Here is an 18,490-nt window from a genome sequence, read left to right on the forward strand (position 1 = left end):
AGGGTGGATTCTATAACAGGCCTGGTATCAGCTGCCACTGTAGATTCATGGATGAGGAGTTGCTCAGAATGTTCTTTCCATTTGGGCCAGATGGCATTGTCATTCTTAAGAAGAGAAATACCATCCTATGGGCAAAGGGGATTTAGTCTATTTGACCTTGGTTGGCTTCATGATGATCAGTATATTGTCAGATCTCTCATGCTTTACTTTCCACCATGTGTCCTTTATCTTCCAGATTTGCCTTTGGCTATCAGCACTGAGCTGTTGGAGTTCTTTTTTGCCTTGAGATCTACGCTTGCTCTGCTAGACAATGAAGGCCACTCATTTTTGTTTCTGGAGGTCACATACTTTACCATTGGTGGAAGAGAGTGTTGGTTACAATGTTAAACATATTTGTCAATTGGAGTTCACCATTTTCATTGGCTTTTCCCTCCCCACTGTTCCCAACTGTCCCACTCGAGATATTGGAGTCATGACCGCCCTGAGATGAAAGTCCCAAGAAGGATAATGCTTTCTTCTTTGGGATGGCAGTGAAGACTTTACCATGGTCAGAACAGAACTTGTTCTTAACACACCAAGAATCAGGGCATAAGTCCTAATAATAGCAGCATATTGGTTACAGCTGAACAATGCATGATGTGTCATGCATCTTTCATTTATACAATTATTGAATTCTAGCAGGGAATCCAAATTCCTATTCCAATGGCAAAACCAACTCCATGTCCATAAAAAAACAGAAAATGCTGGAAAATCTCAGCAGATTTGACAGCAACTGTGGGGAGAGAATAGAGGTGACGTTTTAAGACATGAAACATTAGCTCTATTCTCTCCCCACAGATGCTGTCAGACCTGAGATTTTCCAGCATTTTCTGATTTTGTTTCAGACTCCAACATTCGCAGCATTTTGCTTTTACCTATAGCCGTAAAGATTGTTTTCAATCATTTTCTTTCTGGTCGAATATGTATCCCATGCTTTTTCCTTCAGCTGTCCCTCTCCAGGAAGATGGGTCCCACTGAGGGTAGCTGTATCATGTGGAGTCTTGACAACTCAAGTGATAACGTTCTAGATTTTCCTTCCGGACAGTCTTGAGAATATCCATGAGTGTTTTAACATTCTAAGTTGCAAAATTTTAAATTTTCTTTCTTGAACACAAAGAAGGTGATCCTGCAGGGTATTATTTCCCAGCCAGGAGAAAGTGGCATGAGCATTTTTCCTAATCTATCCCCATTTGGGTTGAGCAGAGTGTAATCCTGAAGGGAATTGCTCAATCCAGAGACCTGCTGCCCAAAATTACCTTTGTCTCAATATAGGTACCCAAGAATGCATCTGATACCTGTGTACAGATTCTGGATTAAGGTTTCCGAGGTTCACACAAATGTTGAATGCCACTTGAAGAGCCGTCCTTGTGCTGGTGTGAGACTCCAAGTTGGGTGATAGGATGTGATACACTTCAGTGACAATCTCCTATTGTCTCAAGCACTGCTCTTGTAGATGAAATTAAGGGACATGCTCACAAAATACCCATAATAGGTAGGTTTTTCTGTGGAGAGCTGTCCTCCTCCTCCCATTTCACAGAGGTTCATTGATCTGCAACCATTTCATGCTCATGCAAACCAAGATGCACTCAGAACTCACACCTCAGAGACAAAGGGTGGGATTTTCTGGTTCCACCAAAATTCCCACCCCAAGTCAATGAATCACAGAATCATAGAATCCTACAGTGCATCGAGTCTGCACTGATGCATGAAAGGCCCTGACCTGCCCATCTAACCCCACTTGCAAGCTATTGGCCCATAGCCCTGAATGTTATGGTCTATGAAGTACTATCCAGGTACTCTTTAAAGGATATGAGACATCCCACCTCTACCACCCTCCTGGGCAGTACATTCCAGACTGTCATCACTCTCTGGGTAAAAAAGTATTTTCTTTGGCTGATTCATCAAATGTTCTGCTGCACTCATGATGATTCCTGCCGCAAGTGGGTCTACAAAATCCCAGCTAAGATCCTGAGTCCTCTTCAATTTTAAGCACTAATTCTCCAAAGCCCCTCCAAAAATATGACTCTGAATGCCCACAAACTCAGCCTAACAAAAGTCATAGTAAGAAGTCGCCTGATGAAGGAGCAGTGCTCCGAAAGCTCGTGATACCAAATAAACCTGTTGGACCTTAACCTGGTGTTGTGAGGCATCTTACTGTGCCCACCCCAGTCCAACACCGGCATCTCCATATCATAACAGTAGTCAAGAACACCTCTCCTGCAGGTTGGTGTCCGACCTTTGAAATGGGAGACTCTTGTGCTACTTAATACCTGATCAGCCAGGAATGATCAGCACAGGTGTCATTTGGACATGTGCAAACAAAGCTCCTGAATCTAACATCAGATCAGCTGGAACGGCTATTTAACATCATGATAACATCACACCAGGCATTTACAGTACACACATGACATATTTACTTGTGCCCTTGTTAGCATAGGGTGCCAGGGCAATAGCTGAGATGCATCTGTCCGCAGCTGTTAGACCATAAGACCATAAAACATAGGAGCAGAATTAAGCCACTCAGCTCATCAAGCTTGCTCCGCCATTCAATCATAGCTGATATTTTTCTCATCCCCATTCTCCTGCCTTTTCCCCATAACCCCTAAACCCCTTAATAATCAAAAACCTATCTATTTCTATTTTAAAGACACTCAATAACCTGGCCTCCACAGCCTTCTATGGCAAAGGGTTCCACAGATTCACTACTCTCTGGCTGAAGAAATTCCTCCTCATCTCTGTTTTAAAGGATCGCTCCTTCAGCCTGAGGCTGTGTCCTCTGGTTTTAATTTTTCCTACGAGTGGAAACGGCCTCTCCATTTCCAGGCCTTGCAGTATCCTGTAAGTTTCAATAAGATTCCCCCCACATCCTTCTAAACTCCAGTGGGTGCAGACCCAGAATCCTCAACCATTCCTCATATTCAAGCTCTTCATTCCAGGGATCATTCTTGTGAACCTCCTCTGGACCCTTTCCAAAGCCAGCACATCCTTCCTTCGATTGGGAGCCCAAAACTGCTCACAATACTCCAAATAGGATCTGACCAGAGCCTTATACAACCTCAGAACTACTTAAAGGCCCATTAACCTCAAGTAGGAATTTCTGGACTTGGGGGGGCCTCAACTGGAAAATCCCAAACCCAAGTTTCCCTTCTGGGGTTTGGAATACCCTAGCATTTAATATTAGCTGTGTTTTTAATGAGACCCAGGTGAACTCAAACTAAAACAGGGAAAGCGTAAAGAAATAATTAATTTCTCAGCACAATTCTTTGCTGCATTAAACACACAAGGTCTACTAGAAAACGTTCTATGCTAGGGTTACTAGTTCACTCCACCCTTAAAATGAAATTATTGGAAGAGCCAGCCACGCTTAGAAATACTTTTACTGCCTAACCTTGGTCATCTTTTTGACAGAGATGTAAATAATCAGCTAGATAAGCTACATACTGTAATTTCGTCACGTAATTAATTAATGAAGTAAAACACATTGAAAAGGATAACCCCAAAAGCCACTTACACACATTACCTTGACATAGCTTAATCATTATCCTTCTGAGCTTATCACTAATTCTGTTATCTCATTCTTGCCGCAGTAAGGCCACACCAGACAGGTTACCTTTCAACCTTCTGCTGTTTGCTCGAGTTTTTGAACCACAAGCTGTCACCCACTGTTTGCATCTTCATATTTATATCTTTGTACCTTTGTCCCTTTCACATAAATTCTAATTCATATGGACATGCTTAATATTTACGTTCTCAGCTTTCCCTCCTCTCATTATTAATGTTTCCTCCAGATTCAAAGGGACAGATAAGCTGAGAGACGAAAACTGGCTCTCACGAATTCTCATTTGCTTCTTGAACTTCGACATTTTCATTTATCACCATATGGTTTTACTTTGACATCATCTGCCTCTAATGATGATAAACCAATTATCCAACCTCGTCAGCCGCGCCTGGGAGACATGTGGACCATTGGTCAATGCTTCCTGCATCACTAATGGAAACAATAACTCGGAAAATCTTCAGATCGTTCCCTTTTCCTTAATTATTCATTTGTATAACCTACATATCTTCTGAATTGTCAATCCACAATAACTGCCTATTAGAAGCAATGTCATTCAACAAAACTACTCATGTTTTAGATGAACCTCATATTATCAATTATTCAGAAAATATGTAAACAACCATTTTGAAATGTATCTAGATAAAGTATGTTATTTTGGTGTATATACATCACTTCATTAAAATACATGAAAATTAAATGCACATTTGCGGCTGCATTATTTTCCACAGCTTGCTCATAATCCTTTTCACCTCACTGTTGCAATTCCTTTAGTAGCTTTTTTTATTGCTAGCCAGGAGACTACAGCCACATCATTTAGCAAAATGAATCCTCACTGACTCACTTGCTTAATACTATTTGCAATGGAAAAGGTAATAAGGTAGCATTTAAATCAACCTGGTGGTTCACCATCAAAATCCACTATGGATTTTGTCTGCAGGTTTAGGAATAATAAAGTTAGCATCAAAACTAAAATTTTATTCTTTCACTGAAAATTTCCAGTACAAATAGGCTAACAGAGCTAATCTGCAGTGTCATCGACAATCAGAGATGCTCAGTGCAAAGTGACCAAGGCATGGTGCCATAATGGGTCAATGTCTTCAAACATTTGATTCATTGCTTCAATAATTAGTAATGTATTCAACTGCAAAATTGAAAGGTTGGCAATAAATGACCTGCCTTCGAATATTATGGTGTGCACAGCATTTTCTCATAATTAGAACATTCAATATATATCTGATTTATTTCAAATTTTGCACTTCTGCTCTTCAGTACTTCTAAGCTAATCAATGCTTTTACTTTTTTTAAAAAATGGTTTATGTTCCACGATCAGAGTGTACCATTCTATTCTTGCACACTTGTGCGGTTTAAATGAAAAATTTAAACAGTATTCTTTACAGCAGGTGCCATCGCATAAACCTTGCACAGTTAAATTCCAATAAAATATACGATTTCTATCAAAGAAAAGCATCCGGAAACATATTTACATAATCAGGAAAAGGAATAGGTTTAGAATTGCGGCCACAGCCAATACACATCGGACTGATGAATCTTAGAAAAATAAACAATGGATGCCCTGAGTTTGCCAATTTTTATGGTTTAAGGGATAGCATATTTCTAATAGAGAAATGTATATTAGACTTGAGTGGCAATCAATCATGATCCATTTCATTTCTACTGCTTGTAGTAAAAAGCCTGAAGTGTTTGAATCCATAACTCAACTGTCATAATCTCTCAGCAGAACCATTGACCTTCCTTTGAAATCTTTGTCAAGCAACAAAGAATGGCACTTGAACCTTAGTAAATCACAGCACACTGAAATACACAATCATTATTAACATTCATCAGTCACACCTTTAACCACAGCAAGGCAATTTTCCCGTTTTAAAATATGCACTTAACAACATATTGTGTTCTTTATATCCTGATTACATTACTTGCCAAAAGCCCGCAACATTGTTTAATGAGAAGCTGACATTGTTTAATGACGGATGAAGAGTTGGACCTGGCAACTGCATCTGCTGCCATTATATATACGTATATTATATACATTATATATGTATTACATTAAACAAAGGGAAGTGAGCAAATGGTAATGTAGGTTTAAAAGGTGCAGCTCCAGCATTAAGCTTGTTCTTGAAGAACAAACTAAACCAAACTCTCAGGCAGCTGGAATTAAAAAAATAAAATTCTGCAGAAAGTCAAGGAAGTATTAACGCATGAGAAAATGTTAACTTATTCTTTCATAGTCTTTAAAATGTTTAACTAAGTTCACTTAAGGAGAAAATAAGTCTTATGGAAAAATGAGGGCCTTGGTTCTGTGGCCAATTCTGTGAGAAACCATCTTTACAATAAAGCATTGTACGTTTGAATTCACTTCATTGTTTGAGTACGTAAATTTAAATTATCCCACATAATCAGATTTTCACATGATCGTTGGCAGTTGTTAAATACATGAATAGGTTGGGAATAGAGGGATATGATCCCCCGAAGAGTAGGGGGTTTTAGTTCAGTTGGGCAGTATGGTCAGTGCAGGCTTGGAGGGCCGAAGAGCCTGTTCCTGCGCTGTAATTTTCTTTGTTCTTTGTTCATTGCGTACGGTTAACAGATGATGGATATTATGTTCTCCACTTGTGGTGGATCTAGAAATTATATCAGCTTTCAGACCTAGAATCATAGCCTTTGGGAGTGACTTTTCAATCTCACCACACCTAAAATTCAGTTCCGAGCCCTGCACCAAACAGTTTGCAATCACTCGGCCCCTTTCTACTGGAGTAAACTGGATCACTCCCAGAAAGGGCTCAAGGGAGATTATCTTGAGATTGAATGGATTTCAGTCTTATCAGTGAGTTCGGCACGCAATTATTCCCCTGCTCCCAGAATGTTCACCACTCTTCAGCAGGAGCTGACACCGATGTGAACCACTACTGGTCTCTACTAGCGGAAACCAGGCACCATGGCCAGGCCAGGGGGATCAGAGATCATTGAAGCCTCCAGGTGGCCAGGGGCATGGCTGTCAAGTGCCCGTTGGATACTGCCCATCTGGTACTGCCCACCTGGCACACTGGCAGTGCCCACCAGACATCCTGGCACTGCCAACAGGACATCTTGACCATTCTAGTTAGGGACTGTCAGTGTGCCAGGATCAATGCCAAGGGGATGAGGCCTGAGTGGGGATGGGGCCTGATTGGGAATGGGCCCTGAGTGGAGACTTTGCCAGTGGACTATGATGATGGGAGCTATGCTTGGAGGGCAATGATGGGGATGCCTATGTGAGGACTATGATGGGAGGGACTGAAGGAGGTTGCACCAGGGGTCCTGAGCAGAGGCAATGACAAGGGGGGCTATAAGGAATAAGCTATGACAAAGGGGCCTGAGTGGGGCCTATGATGGGGGGTGTGCTATGAAGTACAGGCTACGCAGGGAGCAGTGTGGAGGGGTGGATCATGAAGGGGGGCATTTCAGAGATTATGATAGAGGAAGCATGTCAATGATCAGGCAAGGGGACACATCGCAGGGGCTCCAATGCGCCAACACCGACAACCCATGTCAGGGTGGGGGTGGGGGAACATGCCAGTGATGGGGCAGAGGGAGTCCAGATGTTGGTGGTGGAAAAATGTGACCTCCAAAAGCACTGTGAAATTGGAGTGCCCTTGCAAAACGACACATGAGCTCTTTGCAGCTGGACTCACTAGCATATTTAAATCCTGCCCCCTCAGTACCGGGGCACAACTCACATCTTTTGAAAATTTTAACCCATAATTTTTTGCTCCAATTGTTTTCATTGCATAAGAACTTCCTGATGCATTCTGTTCCTCTGTATTGTGAGTCTATTATTTTTAGTTTGAAATACAGTATGCCAGACCCGTTGAAGAATCATTTGCGATTTGGGGAAAATAAAGCAATCTTAAAATGAATTTCATTTTCTGAGACATTAGTTAGGATTGTCTTTGCAGCTGCAATCTGCTAATTTCCCTAATTTAAACAGTCAGCCTGTCCATGGACATAACAAAATTCCTTTATTTGGACACTGTCCACACTGAGGTGTTGTTGTGATGAACAAAAGTATAGTTAAAGAAATAGATTTTTATTAAAAATAGTCTGGAAAAGTTGTTAGTTTCCTACTGGAGATATTGGGGATGATTCTCCCAATAAAATTCTAGTGTCGAATTCACATAAAAACAAGTAAATCCCACTGTTTATTTCAGCGGGATTTTCAAAATGAATCTCCCACACATTGTGCACTGCAGAATGTACTAGCGTGATTCACTCCAGAAACTAGTGGGCATGGCCTATTCCTGTTGGAGAGGCTGGCAGCATAGCACCGAGCAGGTAATTGCGCACGCGCTGATCTGTCAGTGCTGAGATCGACACATGCGCCCATGGTATGGTTGCTGGCACCCCCTCAGATGTGTCTGGGCCAACTTCAACTATGTCCCCACACCCCACAGCCCAGACCCCCATCCCCACAGTCTCGATCTCCCCCCTGCAGCCCCAACCCCCCAGGCTGACAATCTCCCCACCTGATGGCCAGTTCCGATCGTTGGGCTCTCTCCCTCTATCACTCAATCCAAATGAAGAGTGGCACGGGACTCCCCATTCCCACAGATCAATCCTGCAGGCCTTGTCCTATCAGGGTCTTTCCCTCATAAGGCCCTGCCCCCAAGGCACTGCCCGATGCCCAGTGGTCAGTGCCATGTGCCCCCTGGGCTTTGGCACTTTTTCCCTTGGACAGTACTGGGGGCCCAGGCTGGCACTGCCAAAGTGGCAATGCCCGGGGGGGGGAACCCCCCAACCCCCCCAACCCCCCCATGCCCAATGTTATGGGGGACTCTGATTGTCCCCCCTCCAATCCAGGTGGGTTTGACTCCCCACAACGGGATGCTATATTGAACCCCAGTGGAGTGAAATACTCCTGGTGGCGAGGGAGAGGCTAGCAGGCCCAGAGACTTCAGTCTTGGGTCCGCATTTAAATAAGATTCATATTAGGGTCTGCATATATCATACAGAAGCAGTGCAGTGGGCTGGGAGAATCCCCCCCTCCTTCGTTGTGTGAAGAGATTTTCTGCCTAGCATCATCAAAGTCAGTCCACTTAAGAGGGGTCATATTCCTTTGAACTGTAAGAAATGCTCTAATGAGGGATTCTAAAAGTAGAGATACTAGGTTGAATTCCATGGGTTGTGTAGGAGCACACATGATGGTAGGAGAAGCTAGGAGAATTGGACAAGAGTAAACAAGTCTGATTCCTAGCATCAGGAGAACTGTCTCCATCTGGGGGATGGGAAGGATGGGAATCTGACCTGCTTGTGGTGGGATGCCAATTAGGCTCATTAATGCACTACTTAAACCCAGTCATCCATGAACCTGCTGGAACTTTGTGTTCACAAACGGGACCGGCATGGATCTCCCATTACTCCTCAAGACTGTCCAGCAATTACCTGTTTTTTTTTGTTGACTTGTTGAGGGTGAGAGGTGGGGGGGGCGGGGTGGGGGGCAGTGCTTTGTTGACAGGCACTCAGTGCCCAATCAAGAACCCCAGCAATGGGAAGTAAAGGCTGCTGAAAGCCACTCCCCCCATCCTTCCATCCATCCCCTTGGTCCAGCAACCCCCTCTGTCCAGTTTCCATGCCGCCACACTCACATGTCTCCAGGGATCCAGTGTCAATTTTCTAGGTTGGACTTGAAGCATTACCACTGACAAAGAGAGCTGTCATAGGACAACAACTTTCAGACTCTGGCCTTCTGCCTTTGGGGGCCTAAATCACATGAGAGGCCTGTTGCTGGCCAGTTATATGCCTGAATGCATTTAAGCTGCACCGGGCTTTGCACAGAGTAAGGACCCAAGGCTTTCACTGGTTTTCCACGCAGTGGGAGAACTTGTGTCACTGGAACTAAATTTCACCCATTATTTATAACACAACACAACATAGAATAGTATGAGACATTGAAAATATTTGTTCCCATAGTTACCTTCTTCAAGTAAAGTAATTTATTAAGTTTCACTGACAGCACCATTGCACAGTTGAACGTTAGTAAAAAAAGGCCACAACAGTAAGTGGCCTTTCATCTCAACCTGAATTTACACAGGGTTGACAGGTCCACTATAGCAATCTATTGCTATTGATACGGCGCTATTAAGGAATTACTCTGTGGCATGGAGACTGAACTTTAAACACAAACATAGTTTATTATTTTATAATACCAGTATAAATTGCATTGTGTTGTGTGGCTTAGCTAAGCTGCAGCTTTACTTTTTGGCCATATGACTCCCTTTTACTGCATGTTCTTCATATGTTACAATATGTATCGGTGAACATATAATGTATATTTTCTAGAAATCCATTAAACACCAGGGAGAGGGTAACCCAACAACACGTCGTGCTTACAAGTGAGAACGAGAAACGTCTTATGATTTCCATATATTTTTCTTTATTATGTTATGCTTAAAAAATTTCCCACGTGTAACAAATATATATGAAACAATGCAGTGTGAGTGTATGGTGGTAAGATAATACTTCAATGGCGTAACCAAGACTATGGCCGGAATTTTCAGGATGGCGAGCTCATGGTGCCCGCCATTCTGAGAGTCGGAGGGAAATGAGCTCCTGCTGACTCTAATAGGCCCGCTGCCATTTTACACTCAAGTGCGCATTGATTGGCAGCAGACCAGACTTCCATCTGCTCTTGGAAGGAAGTCCCATCTTGGAGAGCTGTTAGCTCTCCAGCTCATCCAAACATAGTGCTGCAATGTTCAGAAGAGGTACTGCAGCACAATGCCTGAGACTAAATCCTGGGACTGCAGTTCAGGTAAGTACCAAGAGTCCGGAGCAAACAGTGTGCATGAGGTATATAGCACAGAAAAAGGCCCTTCAGCCCGCCACATCTATTCAAAGAAAAAACAACCAACCACTCCAACCCCATTTTCCAGCAATTCGTCCATCTTGTATGCCTTGGTAACGCAAGTGCTCATCTAAAAACTCTTAAATGTTGTCCAATATTTTGACATCTGTGCTTTGTGAGCATATATAAATTACATTGACCTTAAATTATGAGGTTTTACAAGGTGACTCTAACGTTCAGGAAGGCAATACAATTGAAATATGATGAAACTTTGGACTAGCTAGCGGATGATAAAATCTGAAAGCTCTCTAAAAATGTTTTTTGACTCAACTCTGTAAAATCAGCATCAAGGTTTTGTGCGGGGAGATACAGAGCTCCCAGGTCCCTGAGGGGAGGGCTCCAACATCTGAAGGAGTGGCATTCCATCCATTCAATTTTACCCTCTGTCTGCACAGTTGAGAAATGGAAACGTTAGAGTTGTGAAGTTCCACCCTATCTATCAATCCACCTCCCTGTGATGCGGTTTCTCTTTCCTGCATGCATTCCACTTCTAATTGTTAATTCTGAATTTTAACTTAGAGTATCACTTGAATTTGAGCAGAAACTGGGGAATTAAAGACATTAAAAATGAGGGCATCAGGAAGCAGGTTCCAAGCCACCAACTTTAATGTTTAGCTTGAGCATATTGGGCTGCTTGCAAGGCCCCCTAATGAGAAGAGGATTACGTATTAATGTATGCTGATCGGACAACTGGAGCAATATTTCAATCCAGTTTTTAACAGAATATTATACCCATGGATTTTCCAGGCTTCCTGAAGTGCACCAATGAGAGTAAGGCGAGAACCAAACTCATGGAAGTACTGCAATCAATATGCAGTTTCCTTGGTTGCTTTTATACTAAAAATGGGAATGAATGAGTTCACAGCACCTGGGCAATGAGTTTACATTTTACATTTTAGAGGCTTTCGGAATGACAGTAGGATGGGTGGTACCTTAGCTGCATGAGCTTGGATCTCAGAGGAGGAGTAATATAGCCACCGAGCAGTTGCTGTAGCCTATTGTTGAGACAGCTGCAGCTGGACATGCAGGAGGGAAGCAGCAGAGGGTGCAGTTCACAAGAGACATTACTCACAGTGCAGGGTGTACAGGCCAAAGATGGGTTTCTGGAGGTTCGGGTTGTTACATGAGGTGATGACAAACATCTACAGCCTGCTACAAGATCTGGTCTCTGCCACACCTTATGTGTTGCCAGTGGGTGTCAAAGGAACCATCTCCCTCAAACGTTTTGCCTCTAGATTTCTCCAGGACTTTGCTGGAGAAATATCCAGCATCTCATAGTTGGTGGCCTACAATTGCATGAGTGACTGATTGGTTGTTTATCAATATTGGCAATTAATTGAACTTGCCTGCTGTGGTGCCAGTCAAAATTAATGGATGCTCATGTTTGACTCTTTGGTTGGTTTCCCAGAGGTGTGGGATGTCATCTATTGCATGAGTCTGGCAATCTGAGCTCTCCCTCACATCAAGTTGGAGCCTATGGGTGGCACAGTGGCATAGTGGTTAGCACTGCAGTCTTACAGCACCAAGGACCTGGGTTCGATTCCTGTCATGGTTCATTGTCTGTGTGGAGTTTGCACGTTTTTCATGTATCTGCATGGCTTTCCTCCAGTTTCCTCCCACAGTCCAAAGATGTGCTGATTAGGTGCATTAGCCATGCTAAATTCTCCCTCATTGTCCTCAAACAGGCGCCGGAGTGTGGCAGCTGGGGGATTTTCACAGTAACTTCATTGCAGTCTTAATGTAACCCTACTTATGATGCTAATAAATAAACTTTAAAATAACTTTACTTTAAAGTATTCATGAAGTCCAAATGTTTCAACTCCATTAATATGCACCTAGTTTACAATCATGGAAAGATATTTCTGCAGGTGTTTTCCAAGATTCTCCAAGGAGCTACCATGATACATTAGCTCTGCAGCAATTTTAAACGCCTTGATGTCTTCTGATGTGAAAGCAGAGTTAAGGAGCATTACATGCCCTGGACTTTGGAGCCTCTGAAATCAAGACCCAATACACCAATCACTTACCGTAAACCGAGCAAAGGAGGTCAAGGAAAGTTTGGCCTTGCATTCAGTTACAACCCCTCTAATATAAGGGTCTTATTTAGTTGTGGTCTCCTTGAAACTCAAAACAGTAATATCATGTGCACCTGGGTGCTAGCTTAACTCCTGGGTCTTCATAATGTATCTCTATTTATGCTATCAGTACCTTTACCTCATCTACATAATCTATCTGTACCGCTGTATGGCACTCTGTGCATCAGTTTATCTATGTCACTTTCTCTTATTCATGTCCTACGTCAGTCTCTCCTCCACAGAAACACACACATACATACATATGCACATAAACACAAACATATATATGCACATAAATGCACACACATTTAAAAGAAAGGTGGCAAAGTGGCACAGTAGTTAACACTGCTGCCTCACAGTGCCAGGGACCTGGGTTTGTTGCTAGTTAGGTGTATTGGCCATGCTAAATTCTCCCTCAGTGTATCCAAACAGACATTGGAGTGTGACGACTCAGGGATTTTCACAGTAACTTCATTGCAGTATTAATGTAAGTCTACTTGTGACACTAATAAAAAATTAAAACTTAAACTTATATATTCACATAAATACACACACTTGCACACATGTGATGTAGACACACATTCAAACACAAAAACTCACACATATATACACATAAACTCACAGATGCACACTGACACACACACACACATAAAAACACTCACACATGTATACACATAAATGTACAGACACATATACTCACATAAATGGACATACCTATACACATAATCTGACAAACACACATACACACACACACACACAGGTTTTTAATGTTGGGTAGCTGATTATTGAAGTGTGCAATTTTGGCAACAATTCCAATGGTGTAAAGGATACCGATGGAAGGTCGTGAGGATGGCACCATTTTAGATGAGGGTCAGAAGGTGCATGTGTTACTCTGATGCTTCTTTGTCACCTGGTGACCTCACAATAGTAAAGTAATCAGATCCTGATGCCATGAATCCTGGGTGCTGAGGGAGGTCAGAGAGGAAATAACAGCAGTGCCAGCCATAAATGTCCTTGAGTGTGCCCAATACTGGAGAGTTCAATGTGGCACCTCTATGCACAAGAGAAGAAGGCAGGTAATCCTAAAGCAACCAGCCTAACACCAACTTCTAAAGTTAATAATAAAAGATAAAATTCACTTAGAAAGACAGAGGTCAGTAAAGGATAGCCTTAAGGGATTTGTAAAAGTCAAGTTGTGCATGGCAAATTTAATAGAGCTCTGCAAAGCAATAATGGCCCATATTTACAAATAGAATGTAATGCAGGTTGTGCACATAAATGTTCAAAGGGCATTTGTTAAGGTACCATATAGGAGACTTGCTGGTACCTGGCACTAAAAGTAATGTGGCAATGAGGATAAGAATTTAGTTAAACAAGAGATGGAGTGTTAATGGGTATCTTTATGATTGAGAGGATGTAAATAATGATGTTGCCAGAGGTCAATATTGGGATGATTGCTTTCCATAATGTGAAGATGAATAGGAAAAGGGAGACACAATTTCAAAAGAATAATACAAGCTTAGTCGTTAGTTACAGGAGGCTAGTGGGGTGTGAGAGACTGGAAAAGTATGGAATTTTTCTCAACATGAAATGATTTCTCTCAGCATTGGGCGGTATAGTGACACAGTGGTTAACACTGTTGCCTCACAGCACCAGGGACCAGGGTTCAATTCCAGCCTTGGGTCGCTGTCTTTGTGAAGTTTGCACACTGTTCCCATGTCTGCCTGGGTTCTCTCCAGATGCTCCGGTTTCCTCCCACCCTCCAAAAGATATACAGGTTAGGTTGATTGGCCATGCTAATATGTCCCTTAGTGTCTGGGGGATTAGCAGGGTAAATATGTGGGGTTATGGGGATAGGGCCTAGATGGGATTGTTGTCAGTGCAGACTCAGTGAGTCAAATGGCCTCCTTCTGCACTATAGAAATTCTATGATGAGCAATTGGAACAAAAGTATTGATATTTTCTTTGCAACATTTTGTGCTAAAATGTAACTGAACTTACTTCATTTTACCTAGATGGCACAAAAAACCATTTAAAGTTTTTTTTGATGATTTGGTCTAAATCAGTAATCAATACAAAAAAAGGTATTCATTACGATTCTCTGGTTGTATTTTCACTTGCAGCAGTTGGACTTTAAAGTAAAACAGATATAAGATTGCACAGAATAGTGAGGGCTCAATCTTAAGCTACAAAGAGCCAGTGAAGTGTAAGTGGTCAAAAGATAATGAGATTATCCCCAGTGGGTGTACTCAGCAATGTAGTTTGACAAAAATTTATTTTTCCCCAAAAAATGGAGAATAAATAAACAAGCTTGATTGTTGTGCGTGTTTGTAACTGGTGTGAGATCAGACTAATACTATCTACATTTTTTTAATTTAAGGGAGGGAAATAGAAGGTCAGGGAATCAGCATAATGTCCATGGAGTGCAATATGTGAACTATCATAGATCCTTGGTTTATACACAGGCCAGACATTTGCACCAAGTATCAGAGTTCTGAGTTTTTGTGCTCAAGCAACATGTGGCAACAGCCTGTATCAGAGACATTTCCAAATCATACAATGTTGAACGTAGTCACTGAAGATGCAGTGCTAGACAGTTCAGGATACAGAGATAGCATAGAAAAATAGACAGGAGTGAACATTCATGAGCATACCAGAAGGAGACACTTACAGGGGATCCCTGAGCTCTACAATGGATATCTAGGGCCCAATTTTACCATTTTCATTCTAAGTGCTGAATCTGGACGTAATGCAGATTTGACTTAGAAATCTGTTTTCAGGCACTCCCATATGCACTCAGCCTGAAAAAAAATTGCCAGTCCCATTTGCGCTGTGGGCGGGGCTTAGCATGGTCAAAATGATCAGAACTCTGAACTGCATAGGCGCCGTTGGAAAAAAATTCGAAAAAGCATGCCTGTGTCAGATCACTCACAGGCCACAGAAAGCAGAGAAAGTGGCCCATGAGCGACAAGTGGGAGCGATGGCCCTCACAGACATCACTCTTCCCCTTACTCACCCCCCCACTACCCACACACATCACTGTCCCCCTTATCCACCCCTCCACTACACACACACATCTCTGTCCTCCTTATCCATCTATCCCTCCCCGCTTCCCAAACCAATCACCACCCCTGCCCCCCCTCCACCCCCCCCACGATTACCCGCAGGGTGGCAGTGGACCTCCCTGAACCACCAGAGATCCATCTGACGCCCCCCACCAGAGATCCATCTACCTCCTCCCCTCTACCAGTAAGCAATCGGGCCTCCCCCTACCCACCCCCCCATTCAGAAATACATCTTACCCACCTCCCTCCTCCTCCTCCTCTCCCGCTCCCCAGACAATGATCTTGCCTCACTCACCACCCCTCCCACCTCCAGACAACGACCTGGCCTCACTTAACACCGCTCCCCATCTCCAGACAACAACCTGGCCTCACTCATTCCCCTTCCCCCAGACCAGAGAATGGTCTGGCCTCACTCAGCCCACCGCTCCCCACCCCCCGGCCCTGCCGCCAGAGGAGCATCTGACCTCCCTCCTCCTCCTCCCCACCCCAACCAGACTCACTCCCTTCCCCCACCCAACTAAAGAATGATCTGACCTGCCTCCCTCCTCCTCCCCACCACTGATCTGAGTCAGTGAGCCATTGGAAGCTCTGAACGAGCTCTTTAGCAGCTGACGCGCTCAATTCAGACTTTTATTAAACAGGTCCATTTCGGTGCAATTCCGGACTGGCAAATGCGGTGGTAAAGGGGGAAATGCTGATAGAGTTGGGTGAGCAGCTCATTAATTCAATTTAAATGCATGCAAATACATTTAAATCGCCAGTGCACCCGTTTTGGGTACAAAATGATTGCCACCATTCCCGGGTTTCGGTAAAATGGAAATCTGCACCAATGCTGGCGCAGATTGCGTTAATAGCCTCACACCTGACTTTATCACGTTCAGGCATGATGCAGTGGTAAAATCAGGCCCCTAGTGTAGGACAAGTATTAAGTAGGCAGTGATGGTGAACCATGGACTAAGTCATTACCTTTTGGGATAAATGACAAATAGGTCACAAGAAGAGGAGAGTGAAAACAGTGGGGAAATTCTTCAAATAGACGTATTGTTAGCTTTCTTTGCAGTCTTGAGCAAGAGTCCCACAATGGTAGAAAAGCAAATTACTTTGGAAACTGGAATTGTGTTTGTCAACAATATCGCTGCCAGCCTGATCTATAAGTCCAGCACCCATGACTACCAACCACAACAACTGTTGGCAATACCAATCACAGGATGAGCACTTTAAGAAGTCTCACAAGACCAGATGCCCACCTCAGTTCAATGCTGGCATCTCCACATCAATCACAGGATAAGGACAAGAAGATTATGAAAGACAAGCTGTGTTCGATGTTATGGAGTGCTTTCTGGAACAAGGGAAGACAATTTGCTAGTGGGAGTAGGTCAAGCTATATGCCATCTCTTGTGGTGGTGTTACGTAACTGCTTGATGACAGTTTGGTGCCACCGATGGAATTGCTTTCACAAATGCTTATATAAGCAGCTCCATTGTAAATACTGACATAAAACATGTTAATCAAGATAGGTTTTACATATACAGAATTCTAAAAATACATATGCATATAAAATGGGCTTTAAAAGCTTTTGGAAAACTGTCTTTCTCTCACAATGAACCATAGGATGTCAAAGCAATTAAAGAAAATAAAGGGGATTATCTAATGTAAATGATTGCATATACATGAATAAATCGTGGATGCTTCATGGAAGCTGAAATTACTCATTTATGAAAAACTGCCCTTTCACATTGGGTTCTGAGTATACTGGTTATGAGAACCTTCAGTACTCTGCTCTCTCTTCCTCTTCCATTTGACAGCTGCCTATAAATCTCTAGAAAGAAAAACAGAAAATGTTGGAAACACTCAGAAGGTCAGACGGCAGTTTGTGGAAAGAACAAACAAGATAATTTTTCAGGCTTGCACTCTTCATCAGAACTGTAAGATATCACAGATAAATAGCTTTTAAAAGGAACAGATCAAGGGGAAAGGCAATGGGAAAAACTCTGCGCAGAAAAATAAAAATATACCTGTAAGGTACTTAAGTGAAAATTTAAAGATGTTTAAATGATACAAGTGATATAAATACAAGACAACAGTCAAGGTCATCCGATCAGGGTCAGAGATCCTAAAGGTGATTTTCCAACCATGTCGCGCCTGGCGCAGATCACGCCAATCCTGGAAAATAGTGGGCAGCTCTAAAGATCAGTTTGCACGTGGAACCAAATGGTTTGCAATTGTCCAAGCCCTTTCTACTGGCACAAACCAGATTGCCCCCAGAAAGGGCACAAAGCCGATTAGCATAATATTGACTTGATTGAAGAGGAAAATCTTTTAGCCAATGTTCGTCCTTCAACAAAACCACTGAGGGGACAAGTTAAATTGGTCAATTCATCTCAATTTCAGTTGTTGAATCTTGCTGTTTGGAGTTGGCTGCTGCATTAGTCTGCAAAGTAAGGAGAGGCAACAACACCTCCTCCACGATCATCATCAACACCGGCGCCCCACAAGGCTGTATCCTCAGCCCCCAACTGTACTCCTTATACGCCTATGACTGTGTGGCCAAATTTCCCTCCAATTCGATTTTCAAGTTTGCTGACGACACCACTGTAGTGGGGCAGATTTCAAACAATGAGACAAAGTACAGGAATGAAATAGAGAATAATCTCTCCCTTAATGTTAACAAAATGAAGGAGAACATGCCCCTGCCTACATCAACAGGGACAAAGTAGAAAAGATCAAGAGCTTCAAGTTTTTAGGTGTCCAGATCACCAACAACCTGTCCTGGTCCCCAATGCTGATACTATACTTAAGAAAGCCCACCAATGCCTTTACTTTCTCAGAAGGCTAAGGAAATTTGGCATGTCAG

This window comes from Carcharhinus amblyrhynchos, chromosome 5 (genome assembly GCF_965287045.1).
Source record: "Carcharhinus amblyrhynchos chromosome 5, sCarAmb.v2.hapA, whole genome shotgun sequence".
NCBI lineage: Eukaryota > Metazoa > Chordata > Chondrichthyes > Carcharhiniformes > Carcharhinidae > Carcharhinus > Carcharhinus amblyrhynchos.